The following is a 10,397-nucleotide window of genomic DNA, read 5'->3' on the forward strand; positions in this document are numbered from 1 at the left end:
ATAGATGGCTGTGATACTTAATTACCCAATAAACAACACCTATGCCCTCTTTGAGAAAGAAAACCAAAAAGTGCCTACTAGAATCCCTGCTAAGGCCGAGGACCCTGTGATATCCCTCTCTGAGAATGATGTCAGAATATCATTCAAGAGGGTGAATCCTTGCAAGGCTTCAGGCCCTGACAGCGTACCTGGCAAGGTACTGAAAATCTGCACCAACCAACTAACCAGGAGTTCACAGACTTTTTCAACCTTTCGTTACTGCAGTCTGAGGTTCACACCTGCTTCAAAAGGGCATCAATCAACCCAGAGCCCAAGAAGGGCATCGTGAGCTGCCTCAACAATTATCGCACAGTAGCACCAACTTCTGTGATGAAATGCTTTGAGAGGTTGGTCATGGCCAGAATTAACACTTTCCTGAGCAAAGGGCTGGACCCCCTGATATTTGCCTATCATCACAATCGCTCCACAGCAGATGCAATATCATTGCTCTGCACTCAGCTCTGGATCACCTCAAAAACAGCAATTTGTACATACAGCTGCTCTTCATTGACTACAGCTCAGCTTTCAACACCATTATTCCCTCCGTGCTGGTGAAGGAGCTACAAACTCTGGCTTCTGTACCCCTCTCTGAAACTGGATCCTTGACTCTTGAATATTTTATTCAATATGTATAATGTCAAAAATTAAGAATATTATACCATAAGTACATGATATTAAATGTATGCTAAAACTAAAATCTAAAAACTAAAAAAACTGCAAAAAAAATCTAATCCCCTATTAGCCCACCCTCTACCTTTAAACTAATCCAAAAACTAAAATACAAGATATTTCTTATAAAATGATTATATTAATTCAGATTGTGTGTGTCAGTTGGCAATCAAAGACCTCAAAAACATCATAGTTGTTATACTTTTAGGGAAAATTTCACTGACCAAAAATAATTAATAAAATTGTAATTTTAATTTAATCATTTTAGCATACTGACCCCAAGTTTGCAAAAATAAAGAATATCCTTTAAATTATACGTAATTTTTTTCTACTGGAATACAGCTTTGAATCTCAGCATGCCATCTATTTAATGTTAATGAAATATCGATTTCCATGTTAGTGACATATTTCCTTTTTTTCAAACTATTTATTTGAAAATTTATTAGTAATCGTACAAAATACAGGCAATGACATATATATAAATAATTTGTAAAAAGAAAGAAAATGAAAAAGAAAAAAATTAAATTTTTCAAATTTAAATTCCCACTCCCACCCCTTCAGCCAGCTCTTTTAAGCAGAGCCAAAAACATTAAAGAAAAATTAAAAATAAAATAAATCAAAGTACATCTAAATGCATATAATCCAAATATATTTTCTTTGGCTTGGCTTCACGGATGAAGATTTATGAAGGGGTATGTCCACTTCTGCTGCAGGATCGTTGGTGACTGACAAGTCCAATGCGGGACAGGCAGGCACAGTTGCAGTGGTTACAAGGGAAAATTGGTTGGTTGGGTGTTGGGTTTTTCCTCCTTTGTCTTTTGTCATTGAGGTGGGCTCTGCGGTCTTCTTCAAAGGAGGTTGCTGCCCACCGAACTGTGAGGCGCCAAGATGCATGGTTGGAGGCGATATCAGCCCACTGGCGGTGGTCAATATGGCAGGCACCAAGAGATTTCTTTAAGCAGTCCTTGTACCTCTTCTTTGGTGCACCTCTGTCTTGGTGGCTAGTGGAGAGCTCGCCATATAACACGATCTTGGGAAGGCGATGGTCATCCATTCTGGAGACGTGACCCACCCAGCACAGTTGGGTCTTCAGCAGCATGGATTCGACGCTTGCGGACACTGCCAGCTCAAGTACTTTGATGTTGGTGATGAAGTCATTCCAATGAATGTTGAGGATGGAGCAGAGACAGTGCTGATGGAAGCGTTCTAGGAGCCGTAGGTCATGCCGGTAGAGGACCCATGATTCAGAGCCGAACAGGACCGTGGGTATGACAACGGCTCTGTACACGCTGATCTTTGTGTGTTTCTTCAGGTGATTGTTTTTCCTTCTTTTGTGTAGTCTTCCAAAGGCACTATTTGCCTTGGCGAGTCTGTTGTCTATCTCTTTGTCGATCCTTGCATCAGATGAAATGGTGCAGCCGAGGTAGGTAAACTGGTTGACTGTTTTGAGTTCAGTCTGCCCGATGGAGATGTGGGGGAGGGGGGGGGGTTGCTGATGGAGGACCTCAGTTTTCTTCAGGCTGACTTCCAGGCCAAACATTTTGGCAGTTTCTGCCAAACATTTTGGCAGTTTCTGCAAAACAGGATGTCATGCGCAGGAGAGCTGGCTCTGAATGGGCAACTAAAGCGGCATCGTCTGCAAAGAGTAGTTCACGGACAAGTTGCTCTTGTGTCTTGGTGTGAGCTTGCAGGCGCCTTAGATTGAAGAGACTGCCATCCATGCGGTACCGGATGTAAACAGCGTCTTCATTATTGAGGTCTTTCATGGCTTGTTTCAGCATCGTGCTGAAGAAGATAGTAAAGAGGGTTGGTGCGAGGACGCAGCCTTGCTTAAAGAAAAATTAAAAATAAAATAAATCAAAGTACATCTAAATGCATATAATCCAAATATGGTAACATTAACAAAAAAAGTAATTATCATGCAAAACATGTAATTTTTTCCATAACAATACAAGCTTTCATTTCATTATACCATCGCATTATATTAATTACTGTATTATCTTTCCATGTACTTGCTATACATTTTTGAGCTACGGACAATGCTAAATATACAAATGCAATTTGAAATTTATCCAACCCCAATCTCTTTAAAGGAATCACATAACCCATTTTAAAAATGGATGGATCTAATGGTAACTTAAACTTATATAATTTTTCCAAAATTAACTTGATTTCTTCCCAAAATGGTTGCAAATACATACAGGACCAAACAGCATGTAAAAAAAAAAAGTCCAACACATGTACCACATCTAAGCAGGAATCTGACTACTAAAGCCACATTTTTTCAATTTCTCAGGAGTTAAATATAACTGATGCAAAAAATTGTAATTAACCATTCCATATCATCCATTTGTCAATCTAGTAACACTATCATAACACATATCTTCAGGAAAAACAAAAGTTGTAATTTTCCCATTTAAGCTTAGATTTCTCCCATTTCGACTTATCCATATTATCTTGTAGTACTTGATACATAACAGAAATATAGCCCTTTTTTGGTATAGAAGAAATCAAAGACTCAAATTCCGACAATACACGTAAATCATCTCTCTACCATACATATTTTTTTACCAATGATTGAAGTTGATAGTAAACAAACATAATTTTCTGCGATATTAAACGTTCTTTCAATTGATTAAAAGAAAGAAATTGTCTTTCTACAAAGCAATCCTATAATGTTTTTATACCCTTAAAATCCCAATTCTTCAAATCTCAATTAAATAATGAAAAAGGAATAAGCTGATTATTATATAATGGTGTTAAAATAGATAATTTACTTTTTGATCCTATAATCTTAATTTTTGTTCATAACATCAATAAATGTTTTAATATTGGCATATTATACTCCCATAATAAATTTATATTCCACCAAAATATGAATTGATGTATTGCAGTTTCAGAAATACATGGCATCTCAACTTTAGCCCAACTTGGAGGCTGATCCAAATCCATCAAACCACTAATAAATTTAAGTTGGGCTGCTTCATAATCGTTCTGAAAATGAGGTAATTGTAATCCAGCTAATGCATACTTCCAGGTAAGTTTATTTAATGCTACCCTTGGTAGTTTACCTTTCCATAAAAATTCCCTAGTGATTTTATTTAAGTCTTGAAAAAAGTTCTTTGTAAGAAAACAATTAAGTGGAAAAAAATATTCATTTTAATACAATTAGCATGGCCAATTAGAGTTAACGGAAGGTCCTTCCACTTAATTAAATCTGCTTTAATCTTTTTCAATAATGGAACATAATTTAATTTGTATAAAGATTGATACTCAGTATTCACAATTATTCCTAAATATTTAATTTTATCCAACCATTTAAAATTAGTAACATTTTTATAAACTGAATAATCTCCTTCACCAACCGGCAAAATTTCACTTTTATCTCAATTAACTTTATATCCAGATAATGATCCCTACTGTAATAAACATTCCTGTAAGTGTGGCAAGGATTGTTCTGGGTTTGTTAAATATATCAAAACATTGTCTGCAAATAAATTAATCTTATATTTTTCATCTTGAATTCTTATCCCTTGTATCTGTTCATTTTGCCTTTTTAATTGAGCTAATGATTCAATGGCCAATGCAAACAAGGCTGGTGACAATGGACAACCTTGTTGGGTAGAACGTGTCAATTTAAACAACAATGAAACTTGTCCACTTGTCACCACCCTAGCAGTCAGGTTTGTATATAAAGCTTTAACCCAACCAATAAAAAAGGGGCCAAATTTAAACTTTTCCAAAACCTTAAATAAAAAATTCCATTCGACCCTATCAAAAGTTTTTTCCGCATCAAGTGCAACCATCATTGGATGATTGGGTTGCTGCCGGTATGCATTGACCAAGCTAATTAATTGAAGAATATTATCTGAAGCATGTCTATTTTTAATAAAACCCATTTGGTCTACATGTATCAATTTAGGCAAATATTTAGCAAGTAGATTTGCTAACATTTTAGCTATTATTTTTATAGTCCACATTTAATAAAGAAATAGGTCTATATGAAGACATCGTTAACGGATCTCTATCTTTCTTTGGAATTACAGTAATTAAAGTACTAGAACAAGATTCTGGTAACTCGTAATGTTCAGTCACTTGTTGTAGTATCTCCCAAAACACCGAGGATAAATGCTCATAAAAAAGCTTTATAAAATTCCACCGAAAACCCGTCATCACCTGGTGACTTGCCATTAGGCATTTCCAACATAGTAGTCTTAATTTCTAGATCTGTAAACGGAACTTCCAAATCTATAATGTCCTCTTCTAATGCTGATAACGTTAATGTAGATAAAAAAAGAATCAATAGATCCATTATCCCGTCTCCCCTCAGAAGTATATAATTTTTTATAAAATGAATAAAACTGGTCATTGATTTCCTGAGGTTTATAGGTAACTATTGAATTCTTTTTAACAGCATTAATAACCCTTGAAGTCTGTTCCTTCTTTAACTGCCATGCAAGTACTTTGTGTGCCTTCTCACCCCACTCATAATATCGTTGCTTAGACCGATTAAGTAAACATTCAAATTGATAAGTCTGTAACTTACTATATCGCAGTTTCAATTTAGTCAAAGCTATTTTCTGATCTTCTGTCACTCTCTTCTGAAATTCCTTCTCCAGTTCATCAATTTGCTTTTCTAATTTAAGACTTTCAGCCATATATCCTTTCTTAACTTTAGTAGTATAACTAATTATTTGCACTCTTAAATAAGCTTTTAATGCATCCCATAATACAAAATGACTTTTAACTGAATTAGCATTCACAGTTAAGAAAAAAATCAATCTGTTCTTTAACAAAAGTAACAACTCAGGTTTTTTCAACAACATTGTATTAAATCTCCATCTATAGCAGGGGTGTCAAACTCAAATTCATGGAGGGCCAAAATTAAAAACTTGGACTAAGTCGAGGGCCGAACTAAATATTTATTGAAAATTTTCAACAACATCTGCATGTTTTCTCTTCTTTCAACATATATAATGTTAAACTTTAGGATATAACTTTAGGAGGATAATGTTACAGGTCAGGAGTAGGTAGCTCAAGTTCACCCTTTGCTTGACCTGAGGGAAACATATTTGGTCCCTGTGGAGATGTAGTCAGCATTCACAGGCTGTGTCCATTTTGGCCTGCATCAGGACTCAGCATTTCCTGCTCACTCCTCAGGCTCTAGGCCTCTATTCACCCTCAACCCACCATCCCTCTACCTAACCAGTCCTTTACCCAACCTCTACTCACCCCTCACTCCACTCGCTCTGCCTCTACCCACCCCATCCTATAAACGCCCCTCTACTGCCTCTCCCCTCAACCTGTTCCTCCCTCTACCCATCTCTCACCCTCTAATCACCCCTCCCCTACTTGCCCTGCCCCTCCCCTTTTACCTCTTCCCTATCCACCCCTCCTTCTACTCATCCAACTGCCCCTCGCACCACCATAACTTCCCCTGCCCATTACTCCTCACCTACACCCTCTGCCCACCCCTGCTTACCCATCCACTCAGGCCCAGCGCGCTGCCGATCAGCCTTTGTGGAACAGCGGGGGCCGTGCGCAGCCTGCCATGTCCGTCGTGCCGACAGGAAATCACAGGCGCTCGCCAATCCGCAGCACCGCTCGACAGGTGGGAGAAGTGACTGGTTGTGCGGGGAGCCTTCCAACTGTCTTGCCGGCTGATGACATCGACAGACTTCTTGTGTTACAATTTTGTTTTCCCCGTTCTCAAAGTTTGCACGGTCAACCTGCAACACTCTTGCTCCCTCCGCGTCCCGTGGATCTGATGCCCGGGTGTTGTTAGGATTCCCATCAGAAGGTTTGTGGAACTTTACCATTCTGGATTCCTTTTTGAGAATATTCTGACCATCTTTTAAGGGGGGTGGTTTTAGGGGGGAGGGGATAGTTAGTGGGTGGGGAAGGATGTGCAATGAAGGGGGAGGATGGTGGGGGTGACATTACCAAAAAACAGCATCGGCTCTCGCTGCAGGGCAGGCCACCTCTAATACATTTTTGAAATGATCTTGCGGGCCAAATATAATTATATCGCGGGCCAAATTTGGCCAGCGGGCCAGAGTTTGACATGTGTGATCTATAGGATGAATGTACTACCTCTGAACTTTCATAAGAAAAAAAATAATAAAAAACCATCTGATATAACTCTACCCTTATATTCTGCCTGAAATGCCTTTCCTTGTAAATGTGCCGATATTTTTTAAAAAATCTAATCTAGAAAAGGAATCATATCGAGAAGAATGAAAAGAAAAATCTTTCTCTGTAGGATTAATTCTTCTCCAATATAAATCTTTCATTAAAGCCCCAATTTGTATCGCCATCTTTGATTTTCTAATACATTTTGGGGATTTATCCATCAAAGGATCCAAAACACAATTAAAATCCCCCCCCCCCACTAAAATATTTTCATTAGCTTGACTTAATAACAAAAAAGTGTCTGAAATAAAACATCATCTACATTAGGTGCATAGATATTAAGTAAAGTCCAAAGTTCATTAAAGATTTTACAGTCCACTTTTAAAACCCTCCCAGCATTCCCCTCTACAACTCTGCAACTCAGAAGATAAATTCTTATGAAGTAAAATCGCTATGCCTTTTGCCTTAGAATTAAATGAAGAAAAAACATGACCAACCAATCTCTTTTCAATTTTAAATGCTCTTTTTCAGTCAAATGTGTTTCTTGTAAAAAAGCAATATCAATTTTCTTTTTTTTGATATAAGATAAAACTTGCTTTTGCTTAATCGGATTATTTAATCCCAGAACATTAAAAATGTTGGAAATTTCAAACTAGACATTTTAACAAACTAACAATATAATCACTTAATACAAAATATCACTACTACTAATAAATGAAATCCACTCTCCCTCCCCTAATATTATAGAAAAAGTTTATGTAAAAAGGAATACAATTAATTCCCCCAAAAAAGAAAAAAAAACACCCAAAGGTAGTAACTCCCTAAAAAAATGGGTGTGGTAAACCTCACCAGTGGCAGTGCCATCCACCTCCCCCCCCCCCAGCCAGAAATACAATATATATATAATAATGTAATTCAACATCATCATCAGCCCAGCGACTTCAGTCTCAGTGATTGGTTCAAATCTTCAACATCAATAATACTGTGTGTCATAATTTCCTTCTTTCCTATTTTTTCCATTCTGTCAATTTCCATTTCCATTGGCCCTTCTTTTAGACGATGACGGCAATACTCTTCCCTGACCACATAGATCCGGCAATGAATTAGTAAAAACAAATGCATCATGATCATTCTCAAAAAATTGAGATTGCTAATTGCCATTTTTTAAAAAAAAACCTTCATTAAAACTGCTTGTGATGGCTGTCCCGGTAATGGTTTCTTCCTTAGTGCTCTATGTGCCCTCTCCAATACTAAACCACCCAGAAAGAACTTTTTACCCAACATCTCAGGGATCCAGTCCTTAAAAAATGGTATTGGATCTGCTTCTTTAATATATTCTGGAAGGCCCACAATTTTTACATTGTTTCTCTGACTTTGATTTTCCAATGAATCAATCTTTTTCAATAAATCTCTCTTCTGAGAAGAGGTGGAGATTCAAATCTTCCACTTTCTCTATTTTATCATTACTTGCTCTTTACATTCAGAGAAAGCTGTCTCAAGTTTTTAAAAATTTTCCTGAAGTAAGGCATTTATTAACATCTCTCTTAAGTGTGGATATTATCTTCAGACACATTAAACATTGTAGTTTGCATTTGGGTCATTTGGTGAGACATATTATCCATATGACAGGCATCCCTTCCAAAACAGTAAAAATAGAGTTCAGTCCAGATTCCAGTACCACATCTTGGGACCCACCTTGCGGAGTTCCCTGTGGCTTGGAAGTTCCTGACGGCAACCCCATGGTTCCAGCTGGACAGGTAGGCCTCAGTTCTTCAGCACTTTTAAAGAGTAGTTTTTTTCTGTAGTTGAGTCTTAGATTTTTTAATATTAGCCGCCATTATAGACAAATAATGTAATTAGAAGTAGAAATAAAGCGTTTATATACTGTAATGGAAGATTCTAACCTGCCTGTTTTTTTTTAATTTGCAGCTCTTGGTTCTGCAAGGCTGAGAACTTGCTTGTTTTAGAATCATGAGAACCTGCTTGTTTTTAGAATCAGCAGACATAAGCTAAGTTCCACCGAGGGGCCAGAGATGCTGATATCTGAAGAAAGGACATCTGTGTACCAAGAACATTTAATCTTCCTGCTTGTTTTGGTCACAGACTGTCAGAGGCCTAGCCTTGATGCAAAAGAAACCATTGTATTCAAAGTGATAAGCTGAAAATTATGTTATTCGATAGAAGCCTAGCATGCTAGCTTGCTCGCTTATTTTTCTTGCTGTGCTAGGAATAGGTGCTTGGGTAATCAGTTTTTGGGTTATATAAGCTATGGTCCCGCTGCTGAAGTTTGAGTCTCTCCGAGAGATGGCAACATCTCTCAGCAAAAAGAAGAACTTCTAGAGTCCAGCCAATGTCCTGGTCAGAGGAGATGGAGAAGCTGCTACCGGTGCCCTGACAACCTACTACAAGTGTGCAGTCATTGCCTCACTTCGGCAGTTGGGACCAGTCCAAGCGTTAATAAGAATAGTTGGGAAGGGCTTGCATATTGTAGTGTGAAATCAGCTTTTGAATTTGTAATAAACATTTGTATAATCTGAACTGCTCTCGGTGTGTGTGTCTATTTTCTTTCGGTAGCTCAAACACTGTGACCAATCTAAAATGAACAAAGTGAGAGGTACAAGTTTACCCAAGACATATACTTAAAGTTTAAAAACACGTGTTTTAAAAAAACTGGCTGGGGAGGAGTAGGACCACACGTCTGTCCTCTACGCCATCTTGCCACCACCCCCCCCCCTCCACATTTCCTTGCTATTACTAAAACCACTTAACAAATTTTAATTGGGAATTAACACTTTCAAAATTTCCTAACAAAAAGAATTCAGGATTTAAAGGAAAATTCACTCCTGTTATCCATTGTAGAAATTTACTAATAGAAACCCAAAAAGGGTTAACTTGGGCAAGACCATGTAGAATGAAAAGTTTCAATTATTATTCGACATTTAAATCAATAATCCAATAAATTTGATCTCAATTTATTCAATTTCTGAGAAGTAACATACAATCAAAGTAAAAAATTATAATGAAGTAATCTATTGTATATTAATAGTCTTTGTCATAACCTCTACACAAATTTTGCCAAATTTGTTGATCCATTATCGTGTCCAAATCCCATTCCCATCTTTCTTTTGAATTAAACAAACCTACTTTAGTTGTCGGTTTTTGTAATATATGCAATTGAAATAATTTTTTTAAATCATTCCATCAACCATAATTTGTTCCAAATTTGAAAGATCTTTTAAAATCATTTCTGGTCCTATTTTCTCTCTTAAATAAGCCTTCAATTGAAATTAACAATAAGACTGTAGGTTTAGCATATTTAATCATTAATTGATCAAAATACATCAATCTATTATTATCATAATGATCCCCCAAATTAGAGATTCCCTTGCGATACCATAGTTTTAAAAAAGGATCATTTTTTGAAAAAAGCAATAAGGGACTAATTAATGGTGTTTTTAATGAAAGAATATATCTATCAGTTTCTAATTTAACTTTATTCCAGATAGTCAACAAATGTTTTAGTATCAGCACTTCCTTATATATTACATTAGATTTTA

General features: G+C 36.8%; 1 long non-coding RNA gene across 1 annotated transcript; it reads left to right on the forward strand.

Moving 5' to 3' along the window:
* Window positions 1-7,482: 7,482 nt before the first annotated feature.
* LOC138737638 (uncharacterized) lies at window positions 7,483-9,378 on the forward strand. Its single transcript, XR_011341098.1, has 2 exons — window positions 7,483-8,597; window positions 8,770-9,378. It is a non-coding gene; the product is annotated as an uncharacterized lncRNA (long non-coding RNA).
* Window positions 9,379-10,397: the final 1,019 nt, after the last annotated feature.

The sequence above is a fragment of the Narcine bancroftii genome, chromosome 6, assembly GCF_036971445.1.
Source record: "Narcine bancroftii isolate sNarBan1 chromosome 6, sNarBan1.hap1, whole genome shotgun sequence".
In the NCBI taxonomy this organism is placed as follows: Eukaryota; Metazoa; Chordata; class Chondrichthyes; order Torpediniformes; family Narcinidae; genus Narcine; species Narcine bancroftii.